The sequence below is a fragment of the Ammospiza nelsoni genome, chromosome 2 (genome assembly GCF_027579445.1).
Source record: "Ammospiza nelsoni isolate bAmmNel1 chromosome 2, bAmmNel1.pri, whole genome shotgun sequence".
Classification (NCBI taxonomy): domain Eukaryota; kingdom Metazoa; phylum Chordata; class Aves; order Passeriformes; family Passerellidae; genus Ammospiza; species Ammospiza nelsoni.
In genome coordinates, this window is record NC_080634.1 from 1,396,417 (window position 1) to 1,418,052 (window position 21,636).

The 21,636-nt window shown below is 45.6% G+C and overlaps 1 protein-coding gene across 5 annotated transcripts in view; it reads left to right on the forward strand.

The window, feature by feature from the left end:
• Positions 1-21,636, forward strand: part of FAM168A (family with sequence similarity 168 member A) — a 124,490-nt gene that overhangs the window by 19,561 nt on the left and 83,293 nt on the right. For 2 of the 5 annotated variants that reach the window (XM_059493411.1, XM_059493416.1), the window contains one exon: positions 17,959-18,042. The exons of 1 other annotated variant lie outside the window; for it this stretch is intronic. The gene's annotated coding sequence lies outside the window, so the exon portion shown is untranslated. Of the gene's footprint in view, positions 1-10,446; positions 10,512-17,585; positions 17,681-17,958; positions 18,043-21,636 lie in introns of those variants that run through there. 2 more of the 5 variants (XM_059493412.1, XM_059493413.1) reach the window with 2 other exon arrangements.

The following is a 21,636-nucleotide window of genomic DNA, read 5'->3' on the forward strand; positions in this document are numbered from 1 at the left end:
ATCCCTGGCAGTGCCCAAGGCCAGGCTGGAGTTCTAACAGTCTTTAGGGTCCCTTCCAACCCAAACCATCCTGTGATTTCCTCTTAACATCAGTCTGTGCTGCTACTCAAGTAATCCATGGTGGTTTTGGACAAGACAAACCCAAGTACCAGCCCTGTTTTCCTTGTTTCTGGCTGCCAGCTGGATGTGGAGTCATTGATTGCTGTGTTTTGAGCACAGTGCTCCATATTGCTTTAAACCCACTGAGACATGTTCGCCTGATTGTAATTATCATTGTAACTGCAAGGTTTTGATAACTTGTTCAGAGCCTCCAAAAAGGAAAGTGGTATAAAATGGATTTATATGTTCCAAGATCAGGAGGGACTGACATAATCCTCTGTTTGGATGAAAGATCCTCCTGCAGCTTGGGACTGAGCATTTTTTTTCCTTTTGGTCTTTTGGAAACAAAAGTAAAGATATTGAGTCCAAGATTTATTAAATCCTGATGGATCCTTCTGATGTGCACTTGGAAAGCTCTTCTGTGTTGGCCTGGCCTTTTATCTGCTCAGTCTTCAGATGCTTCTATTTTATCTATTTCTGAACTTCCAGAGCTCCAGAAGGCCTTTCAGCCCAATTTAATACGGAATAAAGCAAAAAGCATGGTTTGATTCCAGACCAAGTCGGTCAGGCAGCACTTAGATAAGTATAATTAGACTTGTAATTGGAATGCGTTGTAGACAATTAGTTTTCGTAAATGTGTGTAATTTAATCCCAAGTAAAGGGTCAGGAGGACCTTGCTGTGAATGAGGTTAAGGAGTAACATGTATAATTTCCAGGCCTTGTGATGCTCATGTCTGACACAGCTGGAGAGGAGCATGTCCATCTTTGCAATGGCAGCACAAAACCCACCCTCCACGAGGTGAGTCAGGGCTTCTGTTCTGCCTCTGTCTCCCAGTGCCCATTCCAAGAGCAGCATCATAAATCCATGGGGGATGGATGCTGCAGCAGCAGAGATTTATGGAATCCCCCATAAAAACCCAAAGACTGTGATGGAACAAGGCCCACTCTGTCCATGCAGAGTCTGGGGAAGATCCTGAGCAATGGGATCTGCTCACGTCCCAAACCCTGGACTCGTGCTCTCTGTGGCACAGGATCTCACCCTCGTGGCTACACAGCAGCACCTGGGATGTTTTTCTTCCTGCAATCCTTTTGTCAGGAAAGGGGCAGCCCTTCAGCTCCAGGGTCAGCCCAGGAATAGGGCCTGCTTCCCAGACATGTGGTACTCATTTGCTTGGAATTTTTGACACCGCTTATTGCGATCCGGCGTGGCTGCAAGTTCCCAGGCTCTCGGTGTTGGGGTAGGATTGAGTGGTAAGGGAGGAATGCCCCAGCTTCTGCCTGGAATCTTACAACACAGTGCATTCCCAGGACGGAACAGACCCTGCACCATTGTGGCTGGCCTTTACAGCTTCAGGAAAACAGCCTCAGTGTGCTGGAGTCCCCGAGCAGGGGCTGGTGCTGCTGGTGAGCGGCTGCACCTGGGATTTGCCAGAGTTCTCCGTGTTATTTATGGCTCACAGGCTGCACTGAGCGTGACCCAGGTTCTGTCAGCACAGATGCTGGGGCTGGGGGTGGCTTCCACAGCTCAGTGTTAGCTCCACAAATGCAAAGCCTGGAAGAGCAGGTTCTGGTTTCTTGCCTTCTGCTGTAATAGCGGGAGCGGTGCAAGCGTGTGATTAACGGCGAGAGTCCGAGTAGCAGGATAATAAATACTGGGAATTCAAAGGAAACCTCAGCTCCTGGCAATTACAGAGTTTGTGCAGCAGGGAGATGGAGCTTCTGACTCCAGTGTTATTTGTGACCTACTTGGAACTGAAATGTTGCAAGAGGCTGTTTGTTTAATACTCGATTGCTGTTTTTTAAAAGTTATACAGTATTGGGGTTAAATACAATCCTTTGAACGTGGACTCAGAGATAAACATTCTCCTCAGAAAATTCCACCAGTTCTCGTTGTCTTAATTTTTACTGCCAGCAAGTGCTCAATGTGTTCCTTCTTTTTCCATTGCAAAAACCCCCGCCCCAAACCTCCATAACCTTTCCTATCATGTATCCAATATTTTATAGAGCAATCACAAAGGGTAGTAAATTGAGTAAAACATACTATCCTTGGCAGGATTTCCCTCATGACTAAATCCAATATGAACAAAGAGGACAAGGGCAAATAACTTCACTTATTCAGGTCATTTTTCATAAGAATCATAAAAATTAGATAGAAAAGGCCTATTAGATTATCTCTCCTCTCTTCCATTTTGCCAGTTCTTGGTTGTTCTGTACAGTAACCTTGTGAAATTTTACTTGTCCAAATGGAAGAAAGATAATTTTTCCTGCTGGTTATTATTTCTTTTCAGTGGAAAAGGATGGATGGTTTTTCCATCTGGGCTAGAAGCACTTCTTGTGCTTCTACAAGGCTCATTTTTAATTTCCACAAGTGTCTCCTCTTCAACAGTTTTGTGTTCCTCTTTTTGGGCACCGTGATCTTATCGTGAGGCGTTCCTAAGCTTGGGCCCATGTTTTTAATTCCACCCCATTATTCCAGTTGTTCAAGTATTGGAATAACCCTGAGGCCATCTGTAATAATTTCGCCCCATTGTGTTTCTGCCCTTCAAGTGCTCGCCAGGATTAATGTACCACCACCAACAGATTGTTCTTGCTGTATACTGGGAAATGTTTATAAATGCTCTTCAGATTAAAATAATTTAAAATCCTCTTAAAAAACTGTTTCCCTCTCCCCAAGAGAACTGCCAAGGAAGTATATATAAGATGACTTAAACCACCCAAAACAAAAAAAAAAAAACAAAGCCTCTTGCAATGGTAAAGGACCATGAAGAGCTCGAGAGAAGCTGTCAGTGCAGCAGCTCTAGAGCTTGTGTTTAACTCCACAGGTGTGGTTTAATTGCTGAGCTGAGCTTCTCACAGGCTGAAGAAAGCAATGGAATGTTCTTGACATTTATTGCTCTAAATTGAAGTTGTGTGAGTGTCCAAAAAATGCTGAAATGAATATGGGTTTGGAAGGAGTTAATGTTTAAGGAGTGTCTGTGCTTATCTGCTGCTGAAAGGTCACTGAGTAAATTCTTCAATGATCCCAGTGTTGTGGGGGTGCTGCTGAAATGACAGCTCTTGTTCTGTTTCCAAAAAAAAAAAAAATCTGGGTAGGGACTCTGGAGCAAGTGGGGATGTGTCTCATGTTGCTGGGAAATAGGAAATAATTGAATCATGTCACAGAATCCCAGAATGGTTTGGTTTGAGAGGGATCTTAAAAACCATCCAGTGCCACCCCTGCCAGGGTCAGGGACACCTTCCACTATCCCAGGTTGGTCTAAGCCTTGTCCAGCCTGGCCTGGGACACTGCCAGGGATCCACACACGTGTGTCATCCTCATTTCCTCAGCACCTCCAGGGTGAATTGCTAGCAGTGGAATTTTGGAGGGAAATTAAGGGAAAGGAATGTGCTCAGCTCAGTCAGGGGGGAATGACGTGTTGTACTCTGTTCTCATCCTGAAGGAGCCTCAGCATCCAGGACTTGGACCTCCCCAGTGTCTGCTGGGTTCCTGAATTACTGTAGACTCCTGGGTGACGTTAGGGAAATCAGGCAAGTCTATAATTCATGAACTGGAGATATATTGAATGTGACAGGGGAAACAAAGAGAAATTAGGATCCACAGAATGAACATTTGTGACAGCAGCAGAAGATTCTTGGAAGCTGCCTCTGGATCTTATGGGGACTGATGTGCTGCTATAATAAAGAGAAATAAACCTTTAATATATAGTAAGGTGTCTTGTTTTGAGAACTGGTTTTTGACATGTGTATTTGGTTATATTTCAGTCTAAAAAATAGGGTCTCCTGGTCAGGCTGATAAGAAAATAAGGTTTTATGTTTAACAGCATCCATAATTGCCCTTCTTCTGTCTCTGTGGCCACATCTCATGTGTTGATGCCACTCCTGGGCATCCTGCATCCTGATCCCTGTGTGGGAACACAGATCTGAGGGATGCTGTCCCTGTTCTCTGTGGCTCTTGTGTTGGGAAGTTTGCCTGCCTTTTAAAATGGAAAGGGGGACTACAGTCTGTGGTACCACACAGGGATTTTACTTAAAAATACTCCTGATTTGGGAGAGTGGTTTCACAGTGAAATAAAACTGGCATCCTTTTGCTCTGTTCTCCATAAAATCCATGGATGGGAGGGTGGCCATGTACAGACTTGCTGTACATTAATTTTGTTTGTAAAACCTCTGTAATTATACAGCTCTCCTGCCAGTTTGGCACAGGAAGACAAGGAAAATCCCAAGCAGAATGCTTTCCCCATGAAAAGTCTTTCTGTAGGGTTTTTTTCCTCCCTTCGCTTGAACATAATAACCTGATTGGCAAAGCATTTAAAAAATGAATTGCAGGGCTTCCAGCGTGAAATGATTGGCTCCATAGGAGTTATGGCTTTTGCATACGTGGGGGAAAAATCCAACTGTGCTGCCGAGATCCGCTGGGATGTCCTCGCCGAGAGCCTGCCAGGCTGCAGTGACCTGGAATGCATCCAGCTGGTGCGTCACCTCTGCTACCAGCGCTGCATTTCTTCAGCTTTTAACTCACTTCTGCTCTCCGTGGCAGCTGGTTCATTCTTCTGCCAGAGATAGCTTCAGGAGGGGGAGGAAAAAAAGAACTGCAAATAGAGGAATTGTTTGGAATATCGGGTCTAAACATAGATGAGGGTGATGGCTGGTTCCATTTTTAGCTTCCTAAAGAAGCGAGGCTTATCCAGCAGTGACATCTGCTCGTCGGCTGCTTCCTCACAGGTTGTGAGTGCAGAGGTCAACTTCAGCCAAATTCTGATTAGAAACCAAGTTTTGCTCCAGCTTTTGACGTTTGATGAATGGGGACATTTTGAGCTCGGTGGTGATTTCTTTTTCACCACGTGGCTGCAGGGCAGGGGAGGAGGGAGAGTGGGTCATACGAAGCACAGGAGCAAGAGAGGAGGAGAAGTGCTGGTGTGTGAGCTCCGATATGAGGGCAGAGAATAAAATCATGGCCAAACCATGTTCCAGTAGCTCCCTTCTCCAAGGACAGCCTACCCTGTGTCCCTAGACAGGCTTCCACCAGGGAATGTCTTCTCCTGCTCTGTTCCCCCCTCTCCTTGTGCTGCCATGACCATTTGTGGATCACTGGGGCTCAGGGAACGCTTTTGGCCGTGTTCTCGGAGCTCAGATGAGCTTAAGGCGGCCGGGAGAGTGAGGGCTGGCCTGTCTGAGGCGCCATGGCTCCCGCCGGCCCACAAAGCTGCTTTGCCTCGAGGATTATCCGGCTGCCTGGGACAGTGCCATGCTTCCAAGTGGGCATGGAAGTGTCTCTGGGAGGAGGATCAGCACCTCAGTGTGGCCCTCAGTGCCTGAGCAAAGGTTAGATATTGAACTTTTTAGTTTGAGTCCTCAATGTGTCTCTCCTGCGTTAGAATCCAACAGGCTCACTCGGTTGAAGGGGCCCTGCGGGATCACCCACCCCCCTGGCTGACCAAATTCACAAAGCATGCTCTTTAAGGGGGCTGCTGACAGGCTTGAGGCATTGTCCACCTCTGCAGGAAGCCATTTCCAACATTTGACCACCCTGTTGGTAAAGAAATGCTTCCAAATGTCCAGCCTGTGTGGGACAGGCCAGAGGGACAGGCCTCCCTTGGCCGGTCCTTGGGTGCATCCCAGGCCGTGGTTTGTCCTCCCTGACCTGCACCCCCAATTCCTGCCTGCAGGGCTCTCCAGCCACTCCTCTCTAGGGATTTGGGCGGATTTGTCCCAACATCTGCTGGACCACGGCTGGTGAAGGCCAGGTTCTGCTGGGCAGGCTTTGAGACCTCGCGTTCCCTTTAGGAAAGCAGCAAGGCCGTGTCTTTGGGAATTGTACCAGCCTGGAGAGTAAAAGCTGCAGCTTTCCTTTTGGACAGGACTTTTCCCCCTTTTAGAAATGTTTTAGGGTTTAGTGATGGGGAAATGCTGTGGCTGCAGAGCTCTTTAAGTCGCCCTCCCAGAGTCTGTGGGGAGCTCTCGGCTGAGGGAAGTAAACTGGTGACCTGGAAAAAGAAAATGAAGGAAACAAGATTAGTCTGCTTGACAGGGAATGCCATCCTGGGATTTATTTTGATTCCTGTCAAAGTAGCAGGCTGAAAGACTTTATGCAGAGAAGATTTGTGGTTTGTAATTGGAGAGGAAAAAAAATACATACTTTTGAGACATACATATATATATATGTAAAAAATATAGAGCTTGGTTCCCGCCTGGAGGCTCTGGGAGTGCTTTGGAGAGGCTACTCTGCATGATATCCTTTATTTAGCAACTGTCATGCCCGTTTGTAGGATCTGTGGTGATAGAACCTGTCCTGGGAAACGTCTGAAATCCAGAGTCATGAAATATTTAGTGGACCGTTCACTGCTAATGGGCTCCAGCCCTGCGCCAGCACCACAGGATCAGTAACAAAAGGCTCTGTGTACCAGTGCCAAGCTGCCTGGGACTGCTCTGAGTTTGTTCAAGTCTTATTTCAGGTTTTATCAAAAGCAAAATCTGAGTCCAGCAAGGCAGGGTTTGGTTGGTTGAAACTAGCAAAAGCTTGTTTTATTTTCCTTGCTCAGAGGAAACCTGGGATATGTCATGTGTGGCATACACAGAAGTGAGTTATTTTTTTTCAGCAGTAGATAAATTGATGTGAGAAAAAATACACAGTATTGATTTTCCTTTTCCTGTGGCTTTTGAGAGGTTGTTAATGCAGCGAGTACACAAGAGCACTCATATGTCTGTCTGCACAGTAATCGCTAATAAATTGACTTTCTTAAAAACAATTTTTAGTCTGTAGTTTCAGTGACTTGATTTGTGGAGTAGATGATATCTCCTGGCACATAATTACTCATTTTTGGGCCGTGTATAAGGGGGGAGGATAAATTTTCCTGCATTATCTGTAGCACTGAACATCTCTCCTATTACTCACACAAGTTTTTTCTCTGTGTCTTCTTCCTTACTGTAGCTGTGCAAAGAGGTTTTTAGGGATCTGAGGCTTTTCTCAGTGTTAAAATTTACAGCACAGACACTTTCTAGAGCTAATTCTTGTGCATTCTGACACAGCAGTGGTCACGATCGTGACAAGGACAATGATTTATACTCAGGGGACCAACAATCTGTTTCTCTCAGTGTCTCCAGAGCGACTGCAAAGAACTTGTTTTCCTTTAGGGAAAAAAACCCCAAACCTGCAGTAGGACCCATGGTGATAATCACATTAACAGCCCAGTGAGAGCAATTTGGTGACGTGTGACAGAATGTGACATGCCAGGCCCTGTCAGTGTGCTGGTGGTGATGATCTGGGGATGCTGAGGAAGGCAGGAGCTGACCCATGGACTGGGATGAGGTGTTGGTCCATGCTTGGGGAATTGTGGTGGGTGTTCTGGTCCTGATGCAGAGATGGGCACATGGTGATGCTTTGGAATCACTGGTGTGATGGACACTTCTGTGATGCTCTTTGTTCTTCTGTTCTGGGCTTGCAGTCTACATTTGGTGGTTGTTGATATTTTCCTCCCATTATCCAGTGCAGGATTGCATTGTGTCCAGTTTCTCCTGGACATGGTCTGCAGTCAGTGTTATCTGGAATTTGTTGTCCCAGAGGTTTGGTTCTAAGGCCTTGTTGGTTGCCGTGGTGGCACAGGGACCATGTTGTCACTGTTGCAAGGAGACAGACATTGATTATGTGGCTCTGAGGTGATTTATTCCCAATAAGTCCTTGTCTTGGCAGTCATCTGGTGATCTCAGCTCTCACGACAGTGATCCTTCTTCAGTATCATTCCTGAGAGATTTTCCTGATTATTCCTTTGGTCTTTGCTTTTGTTCTAAAGTCCCACTTGTTTTTAGCCACTTTTCTGGTTTTTGGTTTCTTCCCCCATGGTGGTTCTCAAGGTCCTGCCAAATCACAGATCTCCACTCAGGCACCTTTCTGTGGAGGAACAGAGACTGCACTGTGAGGTACACAGTGAAATTTCGGACTTGTAATTCTTGCACATTCCCAGCACTGCTTCCCCCCCCACTTTGTCCTGTTTACAGTGCAAATGGTTTCTGCAGGAGGGCCCTGGACATCTGTGTGTTTGGCTGTTTATTGCAGAAGGCTTTTTGTGGGTCAAGGAAGCACACAGAGGGGAGGGAGCTTCTGGAGTGGCCTGTGAAATGGTTCTGCTTAGCTTTGTTTTAGCACTCCTCTGCTCACACACAAACCTCTGCTCCTTCCCCTTGGGTCACAGATTTCCAAGCTGTGCCAGCAAAAGCAGAGTCAGGCTCTGCTAAACTCAAATATAATTTGCATTTGTGCAGAGGTGCTTAATTACAAACACCTCTCCTCCTGCCACAGTACTCCTGGTAGTTCCCTGCTTGCTCCCAGCAGGCAGCTGAGCAGCTTTGAAGAGTGGATGTCATTCCCTTGGGTTTAGGAAGGTTTTCCACATCCCCAGGAGTGCTGTGCTGTGAGATGGATGAGTAAAGGTCAGTGGTTTGATGTTCCCAGAGGGCTGCTTATTACATGATGTAATCATGGAATCACAGATCATCCTGAGCTGGAAAGGACCCACGAGGATCATTGTGTCCAAATCCTGGCTGTGCTCAGGACAACCCCAAGGATCCCAGCATGAATCCCACCCCAAGGATGTGTGTGAAACCCTCTCTGAGGGTTCACAGCATGACCAACACTTCTAAACTCTTTCTCTCAAGGATTTGTAGGTGGGGTAGCATGCACCCTCTATAAACCCACGGATGAATTGGAAGGCAAGCTTGTGGTGAGACAGGAAAAAACCCCCAAACCTGAGCTATTGCCTGAGGAAACATGGGAATCCCCATTAGAAATATTTAGATTAGAAAACACATCTGCCAGGAGTTTGGCTCTTGGAATTCCATCAGGGAAGTCCCACCTTATTTTCTTCTAGAGATTAAAAAACAAACAAATCCTCCAAAACCCATCCTGAAAATACATTGCGTATTATTTATATGCCTAGGACTGGGCATCCCCCTGCAGTGCATCCAAATCCTCTCAAGAGATGGTCCCAGGATATTGCAGGTCCTACTTTGGACATGCAAGCCTCAGATCCAACTTGGAAATTGTCAGGGAAGTATTTTCCACTGAAACACAAATATCCCCTTCTCACCCCCTCAAGAAACATTAAAGCCTGTTTGGGGGAGTGAAAGTGCAGTACAACATTTAGTTCTAAACTGAAGATTTCCAAGCTATGTTGACTTAGAGCATCTGTTAGTGAAACATGTCTGCTCTGCAGACAGTTTTTGTGCTTGTGCTGTGCAAGCACATTTCAAACAAGCACAGCAAATGTGCTGCTGAGAACAATCCAGCAGTGCTGCTTGGGTCATTTAGATGACTTAATAGGTCTTTTCTTTTTCCTTGCTATCTGTATTAAATCAATGATTCATATAAATTATGCCAAGGGGAGTTAATTGTTATTGCATGGTATAAAAAGCTGCCAAACTAAGGGCAAAACTCTGACTGCAGTGCATGAAAGAAAATGGAGCTGTGTTCTGATTGCTGAAAGCATAAAATGGCTGAACCTGTCACCCCTACCAGAACAGCCTGGACTGGAATTCCTGTGGAAACAGCAGCAGCAAAGGAATTGTAGAAGCAAATGTTTGGTGACTGTGGCATGTTTGGAGGTTTTGGAACATTTGGATGTCTTCAGAACACACAACAAACATTAAATGTGAAATAGCCAGCTGAAAGAACTGTGCTTCTCTGGTGCCCGGATCTGCAGAGGAATTTTGGAATTTAACTTTGTTGGTTCAGGGGGAGCTGAGCTCCTCAGTATCTCCATGAGATTGGACTGTGGACTGTAGAATTTGGTTTATTTCTTATCTCTGCAAGAGGGGCACTGCTACCATTCTCTCTTGTGGTTCCCCCAGCACATTTTCAGGGCTCTTTGAAGAGGAATTGGTGCTTCTCAGGCTTTTCTAGCTTTTCAAGGTTGGACTTGATGATCTTGGCTGTCTTTTCCAGCCTGAAGGATTCCACGGCTCTCAGAGGAATGGTACAGCAAGGGCACTTGAAGACAAGCTCAGGTGCTACACTTTGCTGTGGAATATTTCTCAGTGTAGCCAGTGGAGAGGCAAAAAGAGGATCTGTCATGTGTTACTTAATTTTGATGTGCATTCTGCACTGAATCTTATAGTAGGAGTCCCAGTGAAATATCTGTATTGTATTTGAATATCTGTATTGTATTTGAATATCTGTATTGTATTTGAATATCTGTGTCTAGGCCTTGCCCTGACAAGCCCCAGTAGTTTTGATGGGCTGCAGCTGTGATGTCCTTCACTGGGCTGCAGCTGTGGCCAGTGAAGGTAACTGGGATAAAAGGGGCTGGGCTTGGCCAGGCAGGGACAGCCTGCAAGGGGCATTCACTGGGAAGCAGCAAACAGGCACAGGAAGAAGGAGTCTGTGCTGTGGGGAACTGCCCCCAAGGAATATCACTGAGAAGGTACAGGACGTTAAAAATATGATAACAACAACAAGATAACAACAAAATCTGATATGGTACTTTCCTAGGGAAGCTGCATTTTACATGGGAGAAGCTAAAACAATGAGAGGTTCATGGAATCATGGAATGGCTTGCGTTGAGAGGGACCTTAAAGCCCATTCATTACCATGGCAGGGACACCTTCCGCTGTCCCAGGTTGCTCCAGCCTGGCCTTGGACACTTCCAGGGATCCAGGGGCAGCCACAGCTGCTCTGGAAAATTTGTGCCAGGCCTCCCCACCCTCCCAGGGAAGGATTTGTTCCCCATATCCCATCTGACCCTGCCCTCTGTCAGTTAAAAGCTATTCCCCCTTGTTGTATAATGTGAGAGTTGAAACGCTGCCTGTTTTATGAAGGAGAATGGAAAAATACACACTTTTAGGAGTTGTTTGGAGCTAAATTCTGGGGTTTTGTGCAAATAAAAGCAGTTTTCAAGTAACACTAGGAAATAAAATAGAGGAGTGTGTGGAATATATAGGTCTGGGGTGGGATGGAGGAAGACAGCATTAGGGAGATGCTGCCACAGAAAAGGGTTTGGAATGAGAAGGTGGGTTTGTTGGAGCCAGTGGGAAAGGTCAGGAGCACCACAACACACCAGAAACTTGGGAAATGAGGAAATCCACACTCTGCGGTGGCTAAATAATTAATAAGGGACCATTTCTGGCCTGCTCTGTGACCTGACCCGACTGCAGGAACAAAGTGTGTGGGGTGAGGATTAATGTGCCTTAGGCAAGGTCTGTGCTGGGATTGGAACAGGAAATGATTAAAGTCCTTTGCAAAAGCTGGAGGAAAGCTTGTTATTTTGCTCTAATGTTATCAGGAATTTTCATAATCCATGTGCAGTGTTCAGGAAGGTGAAGTAGTTGAGTGTTAGGGGCTCCCCACTATGATCTCTTTAAAAACTGGGGAATATTACTCTGAGTTTTGGTGAGTTTTCCACCAGCACTGTAATACCTGTGCCTGTGTGGCCTAGGGAATTAAGTGAACAAAAATTAAGGCTACAGTGACAGAAATTGCCAATGACTTCTAGAGGGAGGAGAGACTGGGACTGCTTCAAACAAGTGCTTAGTAAACCCCAGTGAACGAAATGTTGACTTAACTCATTTTTAATTGCTTTTAAGCTCTTAAGTGAGTTTGGTATTGAAAGTAATTAAAGGCCTTGAAAGATGGTGGGGAACTTTGGGAACACCTCTATGGAAAGGCAGTCACTCACCTTAAAATAATTTTTACTGCTTCCTAATCTGTCTGAATCACTCAATTAATTACTTAATGAAGTGTGGTTCAGCCCAGGGATGCTGCTCAGGTATGGCAGAATGTGTTTTCTTTGGGTATAATGGAAAGCAAAACACCTGATAAACAATCAGTTGTTGTTTTGAGAAACTTTATAGATAAATACAAAAATACCAGTCAGTTTTGTGAAGCCCTTTTTTGACCAGGACTCCTTTTCCCATAAGAACTGGAATGGGTGAATTTTCTAGAGCTGCAAGGTTTCCTTGCAGAATCACAGTTTAAACAATGTTTTCATCAGTGTGGCTCAGTTGGTTTTTCAGATGGAAATAACTCCAGCAGGAAGTGTCTCTGTCAATACAACAATCTCCAAATTGATTTTGTTGTCATGTTTCCATTGAGGACGGTGCAGAAAAGATTTCAACGCTGCCTTCTGCAGCTGCAGTGGAAAAACATCCTGAAGGGATCAAGGGCTGTCCCTGACCTGGAATTCAGGTTGGGAGAGAGGATATGCCCCTGAGCCCAGGTGAGACCCCACCTGCAGAGCTGCCCCAGCCCTGGGGACACGGCAGGAGAATGTGGAGCTGCTGGAGAGAGCCCACGGGAGGCACCAGAGCTGCAGCCAGGCTGGGAAATCTGGGGGTGCTCACCTGGACAGGAGAAGGATCCAGGGAGCCCCTTTAGGTACTGGAAGGGGCTCTCAGTGCTTCTTTTCTGTGCTCTGTTAGCAGTAGGATCTGTCTCCCCACACTGTCCTACTCAGCAATGCACTGAGCTGAATGATTCTGATATTCCAGTTATTCTGAGTTTGGAGATTGAAGAAAAGCCCTCCCCAAAAGATGGCCCATGTAAATTGAAGTGGATTATTAAACCAGGCTAGCATTTACTGCCCTTTGCTTTTCTAAACACAATGAAGTGAAAATCAAGAATGAGGGCATTTATCTTCAGTGTGTATTTTTCTGGATTACAAACTTTGGCAGATGTGGTGCAGATATTTCTTGGCAAACTGGCATGTTTGAAAGACTCACCTTAGAGAAATGAGTCTCTTTTAAATAGAGCTAAATATAAAAGCAAACCAGCTCTCACTCTGCTTAAGTCTCTGTTATCTGCTGGTAGGAGTTCAGATTAGAGTGTCTGACTTAGATATCTTGAACCCACCCATCCTGCTGCTGCATTGACTCCCAGCTCAGCACCTGAAATGCAGGGCTTGACAGGAGCAGGAGCCCGGTGGTGATATTTCAGTAGCAGTTGTCCTTTTCCTGCTCTTTGGCTCCAAAAGCAACCTGTCCAGTTTTCCAGGGGATTAGACTCCTTTTTTTTTTTTTTTTTTTTTTTTTTTTTTTGTTTTAATCAGTAACTGTGAGTAAGTAAAAATAAGTAAAAATGCAGATGGGATTTGCTGCTTTTCCTAAGCTCGCTCTGCCCTTCTGGCCTGCTGCTGGCATCCTCCACGTGGGAAAGTTACTCTAAGGATACAGTGGAAGTGATGTCAATGGGACATTTGCAATCCTGATGTGTGTCACTTGCCCTTCTTGGGGGCTGAGCCAACAGGATGTTCCTGGAGAAAGGAAAATGCCCAACTTTGTCAGTTTAGTGCTTTCCTCACTTTTCTTGCCTCTTGAGTTCTCACTTTGATCCTGCATGTAAAAAATGAAGGAGGATCCTGGGGTATTTAATACTCTGGAGTCTCAAGAACCATCTAATTTTAGAAGCTCATTGCGCACCTGGAATTGTTGAGTCATTTTGTGTTGTTCCATGGAGTTTTCCTGGAGGGATGTTCTCCCATGGTGGATGTCTGCAAGGTGCTGCCGAGCCACAGGCCCTTTTCACCCTCTTCCTTAAAAACTCCTTCCCCTCCCGCCTGGCCACAGCCATGGCTGGTGATTCCCAGTGATTCCAGCTGAGTGCTGGAGACGGGGTTTGGCAGGAGGGAGCTCAGGAGGCAGAGGCAGCCCTGGGAGCCTCTCCCTCCTGAGCATCACCAGTGTCTGGGGAATCCAGGGGTGAATTGCTGCTGGTGCTGCCCTCTTGCTCCATCCCAGTTCCACTGGCTGTGTCCTGCATTTCCTGACCCCAGGGAGCGCTGGGCTCCCTGGCTCACATCAGGGAGCAGCAAACCCAGGTTATTTTTAACTGATCCCTTCCCCGATCCAGTCCCTGTACAGCTCTGGGCCTCTCCTGGTGGCTCCAAGGCAACTGCCAGTTTTTAAGGAGAGGAAAGACAGGAAGGTGCTTCCAGCCAGGAACGACCCTGTGGTTTCCTGCAATGTTCTCTGCCTTCCAAAATTATTTCTTTCCATGCCTTTATTTCCTGCTAGGTATTTGCACAGATGTTTTCCCTTCCAGTTGCTCCAGGTGACTCTTTAATTTTTTTTTTGTTTTAAATGTGCCCTGAGCAGAATGGAATTCAGATCCATTCTGGATAATTTGTATACATTCATTAACATTTTGCCCTATCCTTCCAGAATTTGGGTCCTAAGTGCATTAGGCTCCATGACAAGTGTCTCTGGTATCCTCTGTGGTGTCTCCTTGCTCATGGCTTAACATTATTGCCTTTAAATTCTGTTTCTTTAATTCCATTCCCTGTGTGAGTAGAGGTGTCTGAATTAACCTTCACAATGAACCTGCCAGGGCTTTTCCTAGTGTCCAAATGGATTCTCATTAATCCCTCTTTTGTAATGCAGGGAAGGCTTGTGTTGGAGTGTTTTGCTTTGATTTTATTAGTTTTATTTTTAAATAGAGGGAAAGGCCACACTGAGGCTGCTCTCACTGAAAGGTTTATTTTTATTTTAAGACAATGGCTGCATATAATTTTTAATGCTGCACTTTCTGGAGGTTGACTGCTGTCAGTAGCACAGTCAATATTTCCTTCAATTAACAATAATCTCAGATAATGAAATTGTTTTCTTTTCATTGCAAACTCATTTGTGACTTAGAAACCCCGAGGTGCCTTATAATATATAACTTGCACAAGTGAAAATAATTATTCCAGAGTCAATTCTAGAAGAAGTTTGGGGAAATTGTTGAAAACAGGCAGTAAAGAAAGTGAATGTTGACATTTGGGGACATTTTCCCCTTCCCCACTTTGTGGGGTTTGTTTACTCAGAAGGCTGAACCCTAAATGTTATGGAATAGGATTTAACCCTGCAGAATGTCAGACGTTTGCTGAATGTTTTTATCTTCATTTGATAAGCAGTTGTGGAGTGTATTTGTATGCTACCACTATTTTATCAGAACCCTCTGCAATCCACCAAAGCAGATGTTTTAATCACCACATTCTAATTAACTCAATACATTTTATAATCCATCCACCCAGCTCCTACCACTGGAGTCCAGTTTTGTAGAAAGAAGAAGGAAAATAATGGATTCAAAGAGAAATATAGAAGAATAATTGTAATAAGATCATGATTGAACTGTAAGCTACTAAAACAAAAGAAGAAAACTAAATTTGGGGCATAGGAGGGAGGATAAAATCAAAAATCTTGTTTTGCTGCACAGGAGCACATGGAGTTGAGGGAGATGTTAGGGAATTATCTTCCCTACTTAGTAGCTGCAGTAATCTTGGGAAATATTAAGGGATTTAATCTCTTTCTTAGCAAGAAGAAAGTGGGAAGGGGAGGAGGGATTCTGGGCTGCAGGAACCTGCTTTGGTGTCTTTGCTTGACTTGATTAGAGGGATGGAGAGGGACTTGTCATGGGAGCTTGTAGTGCCAGGAGACAGGGGGTGGTGTCCCACTGCCAGAGGGCAGGGTTAGCTGGGATATTGGGAAGGAATTCTTGGCTTTTAGGATAGGGACACTCTGGCACAGAGTGCCCCACAGGCAGGCAAGGCTGGCTTTTCTGTGTTCTTGAAGTTTTCCCTGACTAAATCCCAGATCACACTCTTGATGAACCAGGCTGTGCCAACAGGACCTCTCAGCGCTGTGCTATGTCCCTAGATTTTCCAAAGGCTTACTTTCTCACAAATTCATCTTGTTTTCCTCCTCCTTTAATGAATGTCTTTGCACTTCCACTCAAAGACACTGATTGGGACTGATGGTTTTTCTGCAAATACATCCAAATTTGGTCAATCCTGCCTGTTGCCTGCTGGTTTTTGAGCAGTGGCAGAGGGCAGGGATGTGTGCTGGCAGTTCCTTCTCTGCAGCTTTTCACAGCTTCTCTCTGCAGCAGCAGCAGCATCCACTCCCTCTGAACTGAATCATTTTGACTTCTGGTCAGGAAAAGACAGAAAAAGAGCCAAAAAAAAAATCCAAAAAAGGGTAGATCTGCTGAGTGGCAGCACAATGCAAGCAGGTATTGATGGTCAAAGATGCAGCACCAAGGTTAATGAGAGGTGGGCACTGTTCTTCTCCCTCTCTGCAGCAGCCAGAGCTGAACAAAAGGGGGAATGTGTGGAGAATCCCTCAGCATTAAAGGCTGTGGCAGTGCTGTCCTCCTGCCAGATCCTGGAAACCCTCTGGATGTTCAGCACCATTGCACACTCACCTTTAGTGCTTGTCAGCAAGAGCTGTGGACTTCCTTGGTTTATAGACACATGAGGATGTGAAAATTACCCCAAAATGGGGACTTGGAGCAAACTGAGGTGTCAGAGCAGCTCTGCAATGAAATAATGATGGTAGAGGTGTGGGGATTGAGGTGTGAAAGCAGCAAAGGAGTGCTTGGGGATCCTGTGGCTGATGCTGAGCCTGGTGCAGCAGGCAAGGCTTGCTTTCCCAAAATCCAAGGGGCTAGGAAGATGTGAGGGAGGTGGTTTTCTCCCCCATTTGCTTGAGCACTTATTTTCAGCTTCTTTCTTGCCACAAAAGGAGTAATTTGTTTAATTCTACAAAATGTTACTGAAGCTGTTGGAAGTAGAGCTGCAGCCCACGTCTTCTTAATAAATGAGTGTGTGTATTCCTGGAAGGAAGTTAAAATGGGGCTGTGTTATATTTGGTACCTCCTGAAGTACTGAGGCTACTTTGAGTACAGAATGTGCTCTGAGAAAGACTAATTTGCCACTGCAGAGCTTGATGGGATGAGATTTGTCAAGTCCTTGTCTCTGCTGAAATTCACTTGTGCTTTCCTCTGTCTCCTGAAGATATTTTAGGGCTCTGTCTCTGAATTGAAGGGCCATAAAAACAAGTCAAAAAGCCTGAAACCAGTATTAAATTCCAAGCAATGAATATGCTTCTTAAAATGTAGGAATGCTGAAGCCAAGCACCCGTGGAAGCAACAGGTGGAGATGTTCCTGACCTGTTTTCCTCAGTGTGCTCGTGCTCCTGCTGGCACCAGGGTTGGCATTATTGGGCCATTGGAGCATCAGCAGGGTGGGTTTTGAGTTCTTTCCAAGGATGCCATCTCTGATGGCAGGTAGTGGCTTCCTGCAGGAGGCAGGAAGAGGAAAGGTTCAGTAAAAATGAAGATTTTGCTGTTTTCTGTTCACTTACAAATTCATGCTGTTTCATTAGCTGGCTGGAAGGGTCTGATGGTGTAATTCTACAGGGAAAAGTGGGATGTACCAGCACTCCCTAAAAATCCCTCAGTTGTTTTACTGGATTCAATGTTTTCTGCCTCCTGCTTTCTCCCCCAGAGTGTTTTTTGAGTGAATGTAAACTAATACAGGATCAGTGGTTAGAAACCATGAAAAAATATTTAATGTAAACCTTTTGGTGCTGGGTTGATTAAAATAAACAACTGTTCCAAGGAGCTGGTCCTGCTTTGGGAACAGTAGGGTTTCTGTTCCTCCCTATAATGCATAAAGCATGTGGAGTGCCTCGAGAGCTTTTTTTGGGTGCTGCACTTCATTTTGAGGGATTTCATTTTCAGTTCTCGGAGCTTTTGTGTCAGCTGGGAAGGGAGGATGTAGGAGTAACATGTAAAACTCAGGCTAAAACCTGTTTAGTCCCAAATCCTGACAAATAGCTGGTAAACAAGTATTTAAATGACAGCCTGGACTTTGTTTTCTCCCTCTGGGAAGCTGGGAAGGCCTTGCTCTTATTGCCAGCTCTGGTGTCCCTTCCCTCTCCTCGTGCCCTGCGGCTCCAGCGCTCCTCCTTTGTTCCCCTGCATTTCTTACATGTCCCATTTCTCCTTCTGCTCCAGTGGAGGTGAAGGCCACTCTGAGCTGGGAAGAGCTGTGTTTTCTTCCAGCAGGTTTTCCACAGAGCCTCACGCGTGTTTCTCTCTCTCTCTTGCTGCTGCAGAGCTCTGGAATGCTGTGAAGACTCCCAGCCCAGGCACACTCCTCTCCACATTATCTCCATCCCAAGGAAGCTCGTATCCAAGAGGTACCAATTCTTCCTGTCTTTGTGCCCTTCAGTTTTAGCTGCTCCTCCCAAAGCCCTTTCCCTGCTCCCTCCAGACAGGAAAGCCTTGGGTGCTCTGGAGAATTTCTGGGTCAAGAAATGCATAAGCTGAAGCTCCAGCAACACTTTGTGCCTGGTGTGTTTTATTGTGTTGATTTAGAAAGTTAACAAACATCAGGTCTTCAGCAGCCTGAGTAAAACACACAGTACTTTATGTGCTGCTCCTATAAAGAATTGTGAGAGGGGTTCGTTTTTTAGTGTTTATTAGTCTTAATATCTTCCTAGTAAGTAATACATTTTTGTTCTATATTAAAAAGGAGACTTGTGTTCATTAGCTGGGTCAAAATCCCCAGGTTGGCACAGACACCATTCCTGATATAAACTTCTGTCATTTGCCTGGAGACAGGCAAATTGTTTTCTAATAGCTTCTATTTCTTGGGAGAAGAAAGCTGGAAACAGTGTTTTCAAATAGGAACTTTGCAGTGTCATTTGGTTGGAGCAGTTTATATCTTAACTCCTTATTTTGGTCTATAGAGTCCAGCGTGATGAGACCTGAGCAGGTCAAGCCTTTTGAGCATGTACATATATTTTTATATATTTGTGTGTATTTTTTTATATATATGTGTAAGAGAATTTAATATAACAGTGGGACAGCATGATCTGCAGGAGCTGTGAAACAGGAGCATAGCCCCTCAGGACATCCCTCTGGAAAGTATGCTGGGAAAATGTCCCTGTGTGCCTGCCCTTCAGTTTTCCCTTAGGGATTCACACTTCCCTGTTGGGCAGAGAAGACACAGGGGTGGCTGAAGTGTCTGTCTGACCCCATCCAGCTGTTCTTGTACAAGAATATGGAAAAACCAGGCTTGACTCTGGTTTTTTCCATTTTATATGTTTTGCTGCTCACTTAATGACATGAACTTTAAATGTCAGCTGCTCTTGGGTCTGCTGCACTGCGTTGGGATCAAACCTTTGGGCATGCTCTGACCCTTATCCTCACAATAATTTAGCACTGCAGCCCTGCTTTGGGAAAAGCTGCCCTAAATCAATGCCTCCTTTATAGATATAGACAAAATCAGGGTGTTTCTTCCTCTCCTGCCAGCCCAGCTTAGGTGGGATGGGACAGAAAATGCCAAGGATTTCAGGAAAGCTTTTCCTTGTTTGAGGCAACAACAGTGATGCCCTGTCCATCTTCTGCTTCCCCTTTTTGCCCTCTTCATGCTAGAAAAAAGGATAAATGAAAAAAACAAAAGAAATGCAGAGGTGTGGAAGGGGAGAGGCAAAGCCAAGGGTGGGTGTGGTGGGCGGCGGGATGGGAGAAGGCAAACAGAGTAAGGCTGGAAGTGATGGGTGGGAGATCCAGGGAACCAGATTGTGTTTCAAGTGGGAATATGTGGAGTGTTGGCTTTGCATAAGGAAGCTCCTGCACTAAGGGCTCCTGATCCAGTCCGGCTTCAGATTAAGAAATGTGAAGCTCAAGAGTGGAATTGGTGGAGCCTGTGGAGATTTGGCTGTCCAAGCAGATCGAGGTTGCTCTCCAGGCTGTGATTGTCCTGCTGGGCATCTCCAGCAAATATTTATCTTGAGTTGAACCCCTCCCTGTTAGACACAGTGTTCATTCAGAAATCAAAAGGTGGAGGAAATTGAGTTAAACTTGAAGGTAGGTGTGAGTGCTCCATGCCTTAGCTTACTTAGGTTGTTTCCTGCTTGGGAAATACCCCACTCCCTCACATCTTAATTGAAATTCCAGCAATTAAGTAGTTAAACACGGTGTGTCTGTAAAATCCATGTGTTTCTATAAATACCTCTCTTATCTCTGTAATGGTTTGGTTTGATGTAAATATTTTTAAATGTGCTTTTACATTAGGCTGGTTTTTATCCAGTGTGTGTGAGTGGAATTTGGAACTGGGCCTGGACTTTATACTTCTGCTCCTCAACGTTTCTGAACTCATGTGGAAAATTTCTGGACTTTGTCTCCTGAGCATTTCTGCCACTTTGGTGGGGTCTTCACTGGGCTGGGAATGCACTGAATCCAGAGCTGAAGTGGAGCACTTGGCCAGCAGCTCTTGGACACTTTGATGCTGTTGGGAACATCATTTAGTGAATTTTTTTAGAGCAGGGGAGCTAATCTTTTTGTTCACAGATCTGAAGTTTTCCTGCATTGCCAGCTCTGTTTTGGAGAACAAAATTCCTTTCAGAGAACATGTGATATGGAAAATGATTTCTGTCAAGCCAAGTTGTGTGCTGCATCCAGCTCTGGGGCCCCCAACATCAGCAGGACCTGGAGCTGCTGGAGTGGGTCCAGAGGAGGCCCCAGGGCTGGCAGAGCTGGGGGTGCTCACCTGGAGAGGAGAAGCTCCAGGGAGAGCTCAGAGCCCTGGCAGGGCCTGAAGGGGCTCCAGGAGAGCTGCACAGGGACTGGGGACAAGGATGGAGGGACAGGACACAGGGAATGGCTCCCACTGCCAGAGGGCAGGGATGGGTGGGAGATGGGGCAGAAACTGTGGCAAACACGTTTTAAAAGGGGATTTTTTAGAGGAGTGGATCTGACTCAGGGAAGTATTTGCAAGAGCGTTACCTAGGATGAAATGCTGGGCCATTAATCTTCATAAATTCATTGCATTTGATGTATTCACTGTATGTGACCTATTACAGTACATTTAGGTAGATCATAGAATCCCCAAATGGTTTGGGCTGGAATGGACCTTAAAGCTCATCCAGTGCCACCAGGACACCTTCCACTATCCCAGGTTGCTCCATCCTGGTCTGGAATGCCCCCAGGGATTAGGACAACTTCTCAGGGCTTCCCCATCCTCACAGGGAAGGATTTCTTCCTAAGATCCAGTCTAAGCCTCTCTGTCAGTTAGTGAAGTGTCTGTCTCCATCATTCCTGTAGGTTCCCTTAGATCGCCCCAAAGCTTCTCTTTTCCAGGCTGAACACTCCCAGTTCTCCCAGCAGAGCTGCTCCATCCCTCTGATCCCCTCGGTGCCTTGTCTGGCTCTGCTCCAGCAGCTCAGCAGCAGCACTGTGCTCTGTTCAAGCTCTGTGGCTGAGGTGAGCTGATGGGAAACACCCTCCCTGTCCCCCCCACCTTCCCACAGCGCCTTCCTGCAGTGTTCTCCACATTCCTGCCCTCACAAAGGCCGTGCTGGAAGCAGGGCCCTTTCTCTCAGATGTGTAATTCAGCCCCTCTTGCCAGCGTGCCAGCCTTGTTTGTGTTGATGAATGAATGTTCCCTGTGTACAGCCTGCAGATTGCTCTGCTCCTGGACTGCAGTCCTGCTCAATGTACCTGGTTCTGATTAAGTGCATTTGAATTTGGGAGTGTGCTTAATGAGCTACACCTTTCACAGATTCTTTTGTTAATTCAGAAAAGCTGCCTGCTCTGATTTATGGCGCCAAAAGGGGTAAACTGCCATTAAAAGCATTAATTAGTCTTGGTTGACTGCACAAAGAATAGACTTGGTGTGAGCCAGTTTTTGATTTAGCCCTTTGATTTTTGCCTAAGCTTGTTAGAGGGTCTGTATCTCTGGCTGTCTCATGCTGGATTGTGTAATTGGAATTTTGTGTGAAATTCTT